The sequence below is a fragment of the Lissotriton helveticus genome, chromosome 12, assembly GCF_964261635.1.
Source record: "Lissotriton helveticus chromosome 12, aLisHel1.1, whole genome shotgun sequence".
Classification (NCBI taxonomy): Eukaryota; Metazoa; Chordata; class Amphibia; order Caudata; family Salamandridae; genus Lissotriton; species Lissotriton helveticus.
Genome location: NC_136073.1, coordinates 788,516,831 through 788,532,003, shown reverse-complemented (window position 1 = coordinate 788,532,003; position 15,173 = coordinate 788,516,831). Strand labels below are relative to the sequence as shown.

Sequence of the window (15,173 nt, the reverse complement as noted above, 5' to 3'; positions counted from 1 at the left end):
TGCGTGTGTATCTTAGTGATGCTTGCCTATGTGTTTTATTAATACAAATAACCCTTGTAAATAAAAATGGCCGCTGCTTGAATTTTGCTTCTGCGCATGCGTTAGATATAATCACGTGACGTGACGTAGTTACAGTTTGGAGGGAAAGGGTGCGCATGCGTAATAGCCATAAGATGGCAGCTTGATGTGATAACGTGGTGAAGCTTGCGCCGCTGCTCTTGTGATATTGTCTGTTGCACTTACCCTTAATCGCATAGCATATTTTTATAATGATAAACCTGAAGTACGAAATCATGATATGTAATACATTCATTTATTTCTATGTTTTAATTTGTTTTCGCTTACTTTTCATGTATCGCGGGAAATGGGGGTCTGAATGTACTGAGAGCCATCTTGAAGGTCCCTTCCACGCATGCTCACGCAGCCCGGGAGAGATGTAGCCTTGAGCAGTGGAACTCAGCCAGCTGGCAGCCACAGTCAAGATGCTCATGTGAAAGCAACCTCTGACCCAGCAAGATGGAGTTAAACTGTTCTGAAACTGTTACAATGATATTTTTCTATTGTATTCTGTGTATTCTCTCATGGGAACCCCAATCTTGCTAGGCGGTACCCTAGAATGTAAATTAGGCCTTAGAAAAGTCTGTTCTGATTGGTGTGTTAACCCATCCTACCTTAGGACCAATCGAAATTGGGGATTCTGACACTTTGCAACATTGGGGGGTGGTACACTGACCCGAAAACAGTATAACTAGCCTAGGTTCACCTAGGGAATTTGTCCGACTTGTCTGAATAGCTGACCTGTCACTGACCCAACGCACTCAATAGGTGACTGAATACAGAGCGCTGCGGAGCACTCTGTCCGAATTTGACCATAGACTCTAAGGTTTTTTTTTTTTTTTTTTAAACCTTTATTAGTTGCGTTCAGAACAGAGTCATGACATTAACAGCATCTGCAATCCAGTAAGGCAATAATCATGGTACATTCAACAGAGAAGCATCATCTGCACAAGGGCTAATATAATGCAAGCACATTTTCCAATGTCCAGCAGCGGGAGGCCAGTAAACTAGGAGCCTTCCCCCTTATCCAGTCAGGGGCGTAAGGAGGAGGGAGATCACTACCCCCTCGTATACAGGCGTGATGGTAGGTAAGTAAGGGCGTTATCACAGAACCCTCCGACCCATAATTGTCTCCGTTCCCACCGGTCAGCCAACTACGTCATCTTGTGTAGTAGAGTGTCATACATGCTTCAAGTGAGTGCGGCACCGCATAGCAGCTTAGTGAATATCAAGTGTAAGGACATTCGGAATGAAGTATAGTGTAAATCAGTGCCCAGTGCCCCCTCTCCCAGATGTCAACTGCAGCGTCGTGCGAGCGCAGTTTCTAGTGTGTACGTCCGCCTCCACCGGTCCATTGTACCAAAGCGGTAGAAGGGTAAGAGAGGTCCACCCCCTAAGCAGTATCTCATACCCCCCAAGTGTACCAGTCTCCCCAGCAACACTCTGGCAGCAGTCACGCCCTCTCACCCTAAGCATGGCGGAACAAACAACCTTCTGTTATGTGAGATGTAGTATGACGAGTGTAATGTAAAGGATCCACACGCTCATGGGCCCGGGACCGACTCGTCTTCTCCAGAGGAGTCGCTTTGCGTCGTCTGAGCCAACCAGTACACCTGTAAAGGTGACCAAAAATCACTGGGTGCACACCGGGCGGGTAACAGTTCCGCATAAACGCTATGTTGGTCCTGGCAGTACGTGAGGTCGTCAAGCCATTCCTTAAATTTTGGTGCCCTCCCTCTCCCCCATCTGCAAGCTATCCTCCGCTTAGCGAGGAGTAGCGCTATGTTAACAAATTTGCGGACTGACTTGGGTATATTTCTGGTATATCCCAGCAACATCACTATCGGCTTCATGGGCAGAGGGCCATCAATCATCACTTGGAGCGCAGCATGTACCTGCTCCCAGTACGTCTGTATTGCTCCACACTCCCAGGCCAGATGGAGGAAATCCGCGCCGGACGCCCGGCATCTAGCGCATCTATCGTCCTCTGAGAGGCGAAACCGCAGCTTCTTGACTGGAGTATAATAGTATCTCTGCACAAACATATGATGAATAATTTTCAACCGACAGCTGGAGGAGACTCTAGCCGTGACGGAGCAGCAATAACGCCACTGCGCATCTGTGAGTGCAGTAGGTAGTTCAGAGTCCCAGTTAGTCCGCGCTTTAGGCAAAACCATTGGGCGCTGTTCGCGTATTGCGGCATATAGTTTGGACACCAAGTGCTTGCCATCTGATACGAGCATGACATGCAATGGCAATATCGTCCCCGGTTCCTCTGGGAAGCTAGGGAGAATGTCTCGCATACCCTGCCGGAGCCTAATATAATACAACACCTCCATGGGAGTCGGGGAAGTAGACCGGAATATCTGATCCTTGGTACGGAACCTTCCATCTTGAAACAAGTCACCCCACGTTTTAAGGTGCACGCGGTTGCACATGGACCGAAATCCGTTTTCCATTGAGTGATAGATTCGGGTGGTATGCAAGGGGCATTGCTGGGGAATAAAGCATGGGAGCGCCCAGCAGTTTAGTTACTCTCCGCCAAGCATCTATAGTACAGGTAACAGTAGTAGCAGGTGTCTCAACATCCCCAACCAGTCCCATCAACATGCCCCTGAGCGGGAGTGGATGCACGATCCAATCCTCAGCAGCGACCTGTGGCATAAAGGGAGCGGGGTTAACCCAATGATAAGAATGCTGAGCCTGAGCACTGAGGTAGTATACCTCCAGATCGGGCACATCAAATCCTCCTCTATCATATGGTTGCGTTAAGACCTTCCAACTAAGGCGTGGTTGCTTACCCCCCCAGAAAAGGCGAAGCAGTTCAGCTCGAAGCCGTTTGAAAAAATAGGCTCCTGGGTAGTAGGGTATGTTTTGGAATAGGTATAAGAACCGTGGGAGGACGACCATCTTGATCAGGGAGGCTCTTCCCGCCATTGAAAGCGGGAGGGCTAGCCAGCGGGACACATTGTCAGTCAATCGTGTGATAGCCACTCCATAATTCGACCGAATAGTGTCGTCTTTGGTGAGGGACACCTCAATGCCCAGGTACCTTAAGTCAGAACTGCACCATTCCAGGGGGTAATCTAGCGGAAAACGGGCAACTGATGCCGTGAGGGGGAAGAATTGCGACTTCTTCCAGTTAATGTGCACTCCGGAGACGCCGCCGAACGCTACGAATTCTCTCAGTAGCGGGTTAAGGTGATCCTGTGGGTGACGCACATACAGAGTGACGTCATCCGCATAGAGGGAAATACCAATCTGCCGTTGATTACAGTTAAAGGCGCTGGCCTTGTGCAACTGCCGAATCCTACAAGCCAATGGTTCTATTGCCAGGGCAAAAAGCAGGGGCGACAGGGGGCATCCCTGCCTAGTCCCCCTCGTGATCGGCATCTGTGCCGAGAGCACCCCATTGACGACGACCCTAGCGACCGGAGAGGTGTAGAGTAGCGACACCCAGGCGATAAATATTCGGGGGAACCCCATTCTGCTCAATATAGCCAGCAGATAACCCCACTCCACAGAATCGAACGCCTTGGTGGCGTCCAGGAACACAGCAGCAACAGGCAAGTCGGGCGAGATGGTAGGTATAAGGGAGAACAGCGTACGCAGGTTATGGGACGTAGCCCTCCCCGGGACAAAGCCAGATTGATCCGGCAGCACCAGAGTGGTCATAAGGAGGGACAGCCTGGTCGCTAGCACCTTTGCAAGAATCTTCGCGTCGCAGTTTAGCAGTGACAGAGGTCTATAGGCATCAGTGTCCACCGGGTTCTTCCCCGGCTTCAAAAGTGAAGTGATCGCCACCTCTCTCATGGAGCCCGGCAGTATCCCTACCTCTAGCGATTCCTCAAAGACTTCTTTCAGTACCGGTGCCATGATGTCGATGTAGCACTTATAAAATTCGGCCGGTATACCGTCCAACCCCGCCGCCTTGCCATTGCTGAGGGACATGATCGCCTCCCTGATCTCGTCCAGTTCGAAGGGGCACCCCAAGAACGCCCTGTCGCTATCGCTTAGCCAGCAAAGCGCTATGTCATCCAGGAAATTCCCGAACTCCACCTCGCCTACCTGCTGCGTGGAGTATAGGCGTTTGTAGTGATGTAGGAAGGTATCCTGAATTCCTTTAGAATCCTGGTAAGTCCTCCCCTCTCCATCAGAGATTTCCAAGATATGGGTGGCGAAGCGCTGATGTCTCGTGAGCGCCGCTAAAACCTTCCCCGGTCGGTCCCCCTCACAATAGCGCCTGGCCATCCAGTATTTGCCCCGAAATTTCACTTCCCTGGTTGCTTCCTCCTCGTAGGTCGACAGTTTAGCCCTGAATTGCACCGCTAGGCCAGGGCAGGGATTTCCGACCATCTCTGCCTCCAGCGCCTTAAGCTCCGCTTCAAGTTTAGTTAATGTGCGCACTATGTCCCTCAGTATTCCACAGCTTTTAGAGATCGTGATCCCCCTCACAGTCACTTTAAAGGCTTCCCAAATAGTTTCGACCTTATCAACAGACCCTTTGTTCCTAGGGAAGAAGGCTTCAATCTCCTCGCCCAGTTCATGTTTAAAGACAGGGTCCAGTAAGGCCGAGGGGAAGAGCCGCCATGGCGGTCGCACTCTAGCATAACCTGGTATATCCAGGACGGTCAGTACAGGACAATGGTCCGAGTAGGTACGAGGCAGATGTGTCACCCGAACGACCGCCCCAGCTAGGCCTCGCGAAATAAAGCAGTAGTCGATCCGTGCCCACGAACGTGCGTGTGCTGTGAAATGGGTACCTTCCCTAGCTGCCGGATGTGTGTGCCTCCAACTATCCACTAGTCCTGCCTCTGTTAGTATGCCCTGAAGTGTATCCCTGGCTTTCGTGTTGTATTGCCCGCTAGCGTCTGATCTATCCGCCATAGGATGTAACGATAAGTTGAAGTCTCCCCCCCAGATAATGTGCGTGACTTCGGTTTCCAACACATGACCCCACAATGACAAGAAAAAACCAGGAGTGTCAACATTAGGAGCGTAACAATTTACAAGCATTACCACATCAGCGCCCAGCCTCCCCCAAAGGATGACGTATCTCCCCTCCTTATCCGCCCGCACTCCCAACTTTTGAAACTGCAGTTGTTTATTGATTAAAATAACAGTCCCCCTAGAGTACGTGGAATAGGAAGAAAACTCTCTTACAGTTGCCCATCTGCTCGCAAACTTGGGGACACTAGTTGGGCTCAGGTGGGTTTCCTGGAGCAACGCTATCTGCACATGGTGCCGATCTAAATATGCAATCACATTCCTACATTTTCGGGGGTTATTAAGGCCACGGACATTCCAGGACAATATGGAGACAGTAGTCAAAGCAGTATCACCTATGTGTATCATCGTATCCCTGAAAGCAGCCCATGGGCCATGCTCCAGCCTTCATTCGAAACGTACCAAGTGCCAGTCCCTCCGCTGTCCAGAACAGTCTATTCATACGACCATCCATGCTTACACATACCCGAACTCCAGTACCTGCACACGTGTCATGAACGCCATACGCAACAACATTTACACTTTCAACAACGCGCACCCCAACAACCAGACACCCCACCTCCCTCCATGCACAACAGTCCACCCCCCGCTCTCTAGTTCCACCCCCCACCCACTGAAGCAACCCAAACTTGCCAGTACCACGACTCCCCCCCCCGCCCCAAATCCCACAATCAAGAACAGTAAAAAAACCATGTGGGGAATCCCCCCCTGGGGACACTTGAGGTATGCACTCGAACACCCCTCCACTCCCCTCCCGACCCGCATGCACCATACGGGGAAGACAGAGAAGGTGGGGCGGTGCCTGGCATACATTACCCCTGCAGGCTAAAGCCCATACATCAAGACAGCGTCTCTCATCACCACCCTCCACGCCGGAGAAGTTACCAAATAGTTCAGGTGGATTGTCCAAGGAGCAGCCGCTGCTCGTTCCAGTGTCTGCTCCGCCATCGGATTGTCTAGGCCAAGAACAACCCAGCATCAGGGCAAAGTACATGAAACCCCATGTCTCTCACCAGCAATCCGCAATGCAACAAATCAGTTATCCACATCCCTACGGGCAGGGCCGAGCCTCCCCGGCGGTAGCAGGCCACACAAAAAGCTGAGTCCGGCCGCTGTATCGTCACGAGGAGTCACCAAGCAAATGGTCACAAGGACATAATCAGGATTCTTCGTGCTCGGCAGGGTTCCCGCCTGCCTCATCCTCTCCCTCGCTTCGCCTGTCCCTTCTAGCAGTGCGGAGCTTCCGAACATAGTCCTCAGCCTGCTGCGGGTTTGTAAAAAAATGTTGCTTACCCTGATGGGTCACCCTGAGTCTCGCCGGGTACAGAAGCGCGTAATCCACTTGCATGTCCCTCAGCTTCCTCTTCACATCTAGGAATTTCCTCCGTTGGTCCTGCACCATGGGCGTAAAGTCCGGGTATAAGGAGAACTGCACACCATCGCAAGCCAGGTTCCGGTTCGTACGAGCTGCACGTAGTGCCGTGTCACGGTCGCGGTAGTTAAGCAAACGTGCGATGATGGGCCGCGGCTGCGCCCCCGGTTTAGGAACCGGCCCCAGGGATCGGTGCGCCCGTTCGACAATAAATTGACTGGAGAAGGCCTCCTTGCCCACCGCCGTGATGAGAATGCGCTCCACATAGTCCTCCATACGGCCAGTGTTGGTGGACTCCGGAACCCCCGTGACGCGGATGTTATTGCGCCTGCTTCTCGCCTCCAACTCCTCGTTCTTCGCCGCTATCACTCTCAGGATATTGTCCATTCTGGTGAGGCGCGCATCGTGGGCAGTGGTCGTGTCCTCCGAGGTGGAGATGCGTCGCTCCGCCTCCGTCAAGCGCTCCTCGTGGATCTCTAGTTTCTGCGCAACCCCGTCCATCCTGGATGATAAGCGGTCAACCTTGTCCACTATCGTGGCGAAGCCCTGCCGCATCTCCTCCATCATCATTCTCAACTCTGGGGTCAAGGGGGCAGATGGGGGTTCAGTGCCCGACGGTCCCGGGGCGCCCCTGGCACCCGCCGTGCTTCGCAATGGTTGTTTGGCGGCTGCAGGTTCGAAAGAGAGCTTGGGCTGTTTATTGTCATTCTTGCCCATCGTGCCTCGCTTGGAAGCACCCGCTTGGCCCGGCAAGTGGTACGAGGGATTGTGCCCCTTGCTCCCAGATGAGTCCGCACGCCCCGACAGCCCCCTACGCAGCAGTCGCATCCGAGGCTGTGTCGCCTCCCCCAGGATGCAGGCCAGCAGTGTCCAAGGTGGCCCCTCTCTCCTAAGAGCCCCTTCACCGGTGAATCAGTTGCGGTCGGGGTGGTGAAGCGCTGCGGGAAGTTATGCAGAGCAGAGTCCAAGAAGCGCCAGCGGGGGGGTAATGGCGGGCTGCTGGGCGCGGGGGAAGCTCAGCGCGCCATATGCGGGAAGCAAGATCCGCCGGCCGGGTAAAGCCAATGTCTTACCGGAGGTCTTCCGTCACAACGCAGGTCCCCGCATCCAAGTGCAGCAAGGTCGCAGTATGAGCCCGGGGCCTCAGCGGGGACACAAGGCGCAAGGCCGGGGAGATGTCCACCTTCTCGTCAGGCCCGGGCGGACGCCGCCAGGTTCGATCGTCCCCTCAGCAGCCAACCGGAACAGCTCACAATATCCCAGCACGCTGCAGAGGCTCCGGAGGGGGAGAGCCTCACCTCCGCTGCCAAACGATAGGCCTCCAGCAGGTTTCTCACCCAACAATCCAAGCTCCGCAGCTCCGAGGCCTAGCTACCTCGGGGGTAGCCGCGGCCTCGCGTGGTCCGGTGTCCAGGACGCCTCGGTAGCCGTCCACAGTAGCGCTCGCCGGTCAAAGCTCTCAGCCGCGTAAGTCAGGCGTCCAATGTCGGATTTGTACCAAAATCGGACAGGTACTGCGGAGTATAAAGGTCCACCAGCGCTGTGATTTCAGGGCGTCCACCCGCAGGCTAACAGGATATTTGCAGGATGTTACTGGCCAGGCAGCCAGAGCCTCACTGAAGTGCGGCCATTAGCTCGTGCGCCCTCTAGCGCCCAGACCATAGACTCTAAGGTTTACTAAACCTTAAGTGCTGGCGGAGCACTTTGCTGGGGAGTTCGCTAACCCAATCGGGGTTCTGACTGATAGCTGCAGAGAGGGTGGAGCGCAGGCGTTGCTTCCAAACTGCGGGTGCTGGTCGTGCCTTGGTGGTCCTGTCCTGATCCTAATCTGGGTTTCCTGTCCGGTCCTGGGGTGTCCCGTTTGCACCTGCTGTCCCGTTGATGACGGTCCTTCCTGGGGGTATTTCCTGTCCTTAACTGACCCGTGGCCAGGGTTGGTTTTCACACCAGTCTAGGTAAATATCTTGCTGAAACTCTAAACTGCACCTTTCTATTTTTCTGTCTTTGCTTCAATAAAGACATACTTTTGCATACGTTAATTTTCCATGCTTTCCGCAGTCTACTATATGAAAGTCATTGCATTACTTTTCCATAGCATGTTCCTATGTTACCCTACCATTTAGAGTATATTCTTTCCATACTACCTATGAATTACAAATGTGATTTACAAATTTTCTTCTGCGCCCTGATTTGAAGTAACATTCCTAGAATTATAGCGTGTTTCCATTTCTCCCTTTCTATAAATGTATAGGAGTCCTAGTTTAATTCAGACTTATAAAGTACGTTCCCATAGTATACGTTTAGTACATGCATAAGCTTGTCCATTTATAGATGTCCATCCTTGAATTCCACTTTAACCTCTACTTAGCGTGTTACCTGTCTCACTATTTTTAGAAATCTAAATGTTTGCACTTACTTTGTTCCTTTATGGATACGTGATTTTCGTCCTCTTGATTATTGGCTGCCTTTTAACTGTAAACCTTATAATTTCCGAAACTGATTTCTAGATAAAATTCTTAAAACTTCCCAGTTGTCCGTGGTCATTTGATAAATATCAAAGTTATTTAAAGTTGGGTTTGTATTTTTGCCTTTCCTTTTACAGCTAGCTCCCTGACCCATCGTGGTCATAGGTACCCGTAACGGTGGATGGTAAGTCGGGTAAACTAGAAAAATCGAAAGGACTCATGGTTATTGGTAGTAGATTGTGAGGTCATCTGATCAATGTATATGATAAATTAAAGTATATGGGCCCGAAACCTAAGTGGTGAAAATATTGGTCGGGTGACCTGCGATCTCTATCAGTAACAGCCATTGACAAAGCCAAAAGGCCTGACTTGTTGTAGGTATGATGTTACTTGTTGTATTATATATCTCGATGCCATGAGAGAGACAGCAAAATACAAGTCGGGCGGCACGCTATGCTAATTATAGATTTCTGACTTACATGATTTTAAGCCACGCCCTTAATTACATAGACCCCCCCCCCCCCCTTCATGAGACACCCCCCCCAGTTTTTTTTTTATCCCACCTAAAGCCCTGGGGAAGGGGTCTTTCCACTGCTGGGATCATCTGGATGGCTCCTCAAGGCTGTATGACATGGCTTTGGCCATGTGCGGCGTAGGGTTGGCCTTCGGGCCCCATGAACCCCATTTGCAATGGGCAAAATATATATATATATATTAAGGGGAGGGGGTGTTAAGCTCCCCTCCCTGAGCCTTAATGGGCCCCATGCCCCCGGGCCAGTTCCAATAAAAGAGGGAGGGGGCAGAGTGACCCCCATGTTCAAGCCTTAGAGGCCCTGGGGACCCCATCACCCAGAGCCAATTTCAATCAAACAGGGAAGGGGGTCATGCGGTCCCCTTTCTGAGCCTTCTTGGGCTCCAGGAACCCCTCCCCCAGGTCCAAAATGTAAGGGGAGGTGGGATTCCAGCCTCCCAAGCCTTAATAGGCCCCGGGTACCCCATCCCCCAGGGACCAAACACGATAAAAAAGGCCCTGCTCACAGACATTTGGCCCTGACCAGGGCACTGCACTGCAAGGTGCTCTCACACACATGTGGCCCTGATCAGGGCACTGCACTGCAAGATGCTCTCACACACATGTGGCCCTGATCAGGGCACTGCACTGCAAGATGCTCCCACACACATGTGGCCCTGATCAGGGCACTGCACTGCAAGATGCTCTCACACGCATGTGGCCCTGATCAGGGCACTGCACTGCAAGATGCTCTCACGAGCATGAGGCCCTGACTGCACTACAAGGCCCTGGCGGTGCGTGGGTGCCAGCACCTCCAGAGCCCTTGGCCCGCACCGCCGGCCCCTCTCCTAACGCAGACGGCGTTAAATCCCGCGGAGTGAGCTGTCTGCACCGCGGAGTGAGCTGTCCCCGCACAGAGCCCGTCTCCCCGTCACTCTATGGCTTCGAAGGCGGGGGGCAGCAGGCCGTGCAGTGGCCCTTTTTAATAACGCGTCCGCTGCCATCACCGCCCGGATCTACGCGTCTCCGAACTTGCGCCCTGGGTGAGGCGGCTCCGCGCATCGATCCCTCTCCTGGAGTTAATTGCCGAGGAGCGGCCGGTGCGCTGCGGCGCCGCCGGGATCGATCTGTCTGGGAGGGGGCCCGCGGCAGAGTGAGCGCTGCTAGGGAGGGATGCGTGTTAAACTGACGTCTGAAAGAGAGATACAGCCTTATCGGTCATCAAGATACTACACCCACAAACAGCTCAGGAGGTCAATGCGCCTGTCGCAGACAAGTGTGTGAGTCTAGTTCTATTAGGGTTCGTTGGAGGAGACGGTGCAATCACCACAGACACACATAGGAGAGCCCCCCCCCCCCCAGGTACCGATACCAGTGGGGTGTGTGTGTGTGGGGGGGGTGTTAGAAGGGAGAACCTGAGGATCTCTGTCCCAGAGGTGCGCGAGCCACCGAAAGCTCTAGCCAGAAGCCTGGCTCGGCCCGCGGTCCTGTTGGAAACGCGAGCCCATACTCCCTGTGGGTTCAGCCTACCATGCTTTGTTCTACCCAGGATGTGGCACAGAGGCTTAACTTCTGGGGGATTTTTGGGGTGTTACACTTAACACTCCCCAACAAATGCATTTTCTGATACACCCCCCAAATAAATGAATATTCTGATATATATTTGGGCACAGGTGCTTTCAGTCGGGTATGCTGAGGTGTCTGCCAGATTTCGCCAGCAATTTTCTCACACACGCACAAGGAAACGCAGCCACACTCCCTTACTCTCTGTTTTGAAAGTCCTGAAAAAGGTTGGTTATTATTCAAAATATTGCCTTTTTTGTCACTTTGAACTCCCACCAATCCACATTCCTGTCTCACTGTCCACTAGGCCCATTTTATACAACCTGCTTGTCATATAATATATTTTAACATTATATGCCAGCACGATTATTGGAAAATATGAAGCCCCCCCCAGCTTACTGACCAAGCTATGCCCCTGATGTGGCCTTACACCCAGAGCTGTCGACTTTGAAACTGGGGAACCAGGTTCGAGTTTTGGCGTCGGTTCAACAGTGTTTGATTCCCATTTAGTGGCTGATTTTTACAAAGTGAAACCAGAAAACCTTGGTAAATCAAGAATTTCTTTCCTATGTTGTGTGATGTTAGGCAAATATTCATGTTTAAATATTTCTAATAAGTACTTTTCAGTTTAGTGCTATAATGGGACATATTCATGTCCAAGCTTCCCCATGTTAAAGAAATACACTTTGTTGAATTTTGAAGAGACTTTATCATATGTTCCGTGATGTTAGTTGCATGATTTACATAGGAAATGTTTTACAGGCTCGGCTCGTGCACGGGCTCTAAGAGCTAAGCCAGACCCATGGCTCAGCTCCTCCTTGGCTACCCTAGTTAATTGATTGGCTCGCCCTCCTCTGCTCTGTAAAAATGAGGAGTTTAAAGTGTATGCATACAGTGCTTCAATTGTAAAAGAATAAATGTCGGGGTGCCGTGCTATCAAATGTTGTGTGCTGAATACCAAGGTTGCTAGACTTCATTCCAAATCATGCCTCCTTAATCCACCACCAGACACTCCCCGCCCTTTTATCTCACTCCTGCAGGTTTCGTTCCATCCCTTCTTTCTCCCTTTGTCACTGTTTTTGCGTCTTTCAGTTGTTCCTTATATCCCACTGTTGTTTTTCTCTCTCTCTTCCTCAGGGTCGAAGTTTGATGAGGAAACATACATGCTGGTCCCTACAACTGAATGACGGTGTCTGACTCTTCTTCCCTCCCACTCCAGAGCCGGCAGCTCGAATGAAGCATTGGATGGGTCATTTCAGCCCTGATTCCTGCCTGAATGTGACCCGGGGATTTCAGATGCTTCCAGCAGCCGAAGTGTCCAGGTGAAAGACACCAGCTTGTGGATTTACCGTGGAGCTTCTAATTTTAATGGGGCCGACTACCTGCATTATCAGCTCCATTAAAATGAATTAGAAACTCGTAATCGCGCCCTTCGTGTATAAAACACTGATCTAATTAACCAGTCCATGCTTACAAATATAGATACCTGGCATCTTTACTTAGAGTATAACAAAATCCTCATCTCACCACTAATACAAGAGACAACTGACCCCTGCAAGCGCCCCTAAACTCTGTCTACTACTCCACCCCATGGACCTACCGGCCCACATCCCTTTCAGTCCCATCTCTTCTACCCATCTTTAAACCTCATTTGACCTCAGAGTACTTACCTTCCCTCCCCTTAGCCTCCTGTTATCCCCCATTGTACCTGACCCTCCCAGCATCTCAGCCCCTTCTACCATTATCCTCTGCCCAGGGGCATCATTAAGCCCCCATTTTAACAGCTTCAGCCAGGGGGGAGGGGTTGCCACTGGGAAGTGTGGAACATATTTACAAGTTGTTCTGGGTCCTTTGACTTTGATTGGAGACGCTGGTCGACAAACAAATCAAAAATAGCAATGCAAGAGAATAGTATGATGGAGGCGTGTGGCAACAAGTGAAACAAGGATAGATGGTGACCACATTTATTGAGATGTAAAAGGTCCCATTTGTCTACATTGTTGTACAAATTCCCATGGGGAAGCAACTAAACGAATGCCGGGTTCACTCACCTCCCCTTCTCATTTAGTGCCATTTGGAATATGGCACAAAGTGGGGGTTATTTTGTATTTCGCCCCCCTCGCCATTACCTCTTTTGAGCTGGCCTGTCTGTCCAGGAACCAAAAGCAACCACCTTCTAACAATTACAGCTGACAATTCCACACTCTAATCTTATGTCCACCACAAGCAAAAATATGGAGCTCCCCAGTGGCACACACAGCAAAGCATAAGAACCTTTCCAAAGTCCAACCCAGGGCGTGAAAGAGGCCCAGTCCATTATTGCGAATACTGTAACTCTACCCTTCCAGCCAATCAAAAATCAATAGCCAAGACTAGGAGGGGGGAGAAACAAAAAGCAAGTCCATGGAAAGGAAAAGTCTGAAATTGGAAAGTATCCTTAAGCACATCTAAAAAAAACGTGTATCCTCAGTCCCCAGGGGTCCTCAAACACCCCAGAGATGGTCTCCTTCAGACTTTACCATTCGCCTCACTCTTTAATTGAGTACTTTTGAATTGGGTACTTTTAAAAATGTCTAATAACTAGGTAAGAGAAACTTGGCAATATCATCATAAAACTTTATTCGGTTTGTTTCGACGAACAACAAAAGTCACACCTACACACAAAAAATATAAGACATTTAAAACGCATGAATGCATGAGGAACATAAAACCAACCATGGACAGCTAAACCAATTGAAACTCAAGAGTAAATTAAACTTGGCAATACGTTCCTTAGAACATGAATTAATTTATATATTCAACTTACTGCCGGGTGTTTAGTTTCCGGGAAATATACAAATATTTAACCCTTCAGCGAGGGAGGAAAGGCACAAAATGGCGGACACTCACCAGCTCCTTCTCGTAGACCCTGGGGCTATGCCTGAATAACTCGGCCTTCCACGGTCTCGGGTCGGCCTCTGCTCCTTGCTGGGCTAAAATGACGACCATGAGAATCCAGAGTGCAGGAGTGAGGCTGCAGGCGGCCATGATGGGTGAGGCAAGGTGTGGTTGATGACCTAAGGCAGAGCGAGGGATAGGGTGAGAGAGAGAGACAGCTTGGCACAAGGAGGGAAGACAAGTACACTGCACTGTCCCTTAGGAAAGGGAGAGTGGGCCTGCGGTTGTCTATGATGAGAAAAACTTAAAAGAGAAAGAGGCTGGCAACGCTGTCTTTTTCTTGGCTCTAAAAGGGTGCTGTGCTTATTCACTGGTGCTGTGTCTGACCCTTGGGAAAAGATAAGATACTGCACCTGTCTGTGAACCTAGGGCGAGCAGATACCAATGCTGTCTGAGCCCTAGGGTGATGCTACCTGAGCCCTAGGGTGAGAAGACACTGGTCCTGTCTTTGAACCTAGGGTGAGCAGATACCAATGGGGTCTGAGCCTCAGGGTGAGAACACACTGCTCCTGTCTCTGAACCTAGGGCGAGCAGATACCAATACTGTCTGAACCCTAGGGTGAGAAGATGCTGCTCCTGTCAGTGAACCTAGGGCGAGCAGATACCGATGGGGTCTGAGCCCTAGGGTAAGAAGACGCTGTCCCTGTCTCTGGACCTAGGGCGAGCAGATGCCGGTGCTGTTCGAGCCCTAGGGTGAGAAGACACTGGTCCTGTTTTTGACCCTAGGGTGAGCAGATGCCGCTGCTGTCTGAGCCCTAAGGTGAGAAGACGCTGCTCCTGTCTCTGAACCTAGGGCGAGCAGATGCTGCTGCTGTCTGAGCCCTAGGGTGAGAAGACGCTGCTCCTGTCTCTGAACCTAGGGCGAGCAGATGCCGGTGCTGTTCGAGCCCTAGGGTGAGAAAACGTGGTCCTGTCTCTGAACCTAGGGCGAGCACATGCCGATGCTGTCTGAGCCCTAGGGTGAGAAAACGTGGTCCTGTCTCTGAACCTAGGGCGAGCAGATGCCGATGCTGTCTGAGTCCTAGGGTGAGAAGACATTAGTCCTGTCCGTGAACCTAGGGCGAGCAGATGCTGATGCTGTCTGAGTCCTAGGGTGAGAAGAAGCTGGTCCTGTCTCTGAACCTAGGGCGAGCAGATGCTGCTGCTGTCTGAGCCCTAGGGTGAGACGACACTGGTCCTATTTCTGAACCTAGGGCGAGCAGATGACGATGCTGGCTGAGCCCTAGGGTGAGAAGACACTGATCCTGTCTCTGAACCTAGG

The 15,173-nt window shown here is 51.3% G+C and overlaps 1 long non-coding RNA gene across 1 annotated transcript in view; it reads right to left on the bottom strand.

Annotated features, from left to right (window-relative positions):
- Nucleotides 1-13,968, bottom strand: part of LOC144799046 (uncharacterized) — a 41,849-nt gene extending 27,881 nt beyond the window's left edge. The window contains exon 1 of the long non-coding RNA XR_013603737.1: nucleotides 13,865-13,968. This is a non-coding gene — a long non-coding RNA (uncharacterized LOC144799046). The remainder of the gene's footprint in view (nucleotides 1-13,864) is intronic.
- Nucleotides 13,969-15,173: the final 1,205 nt, after the last annotated feature.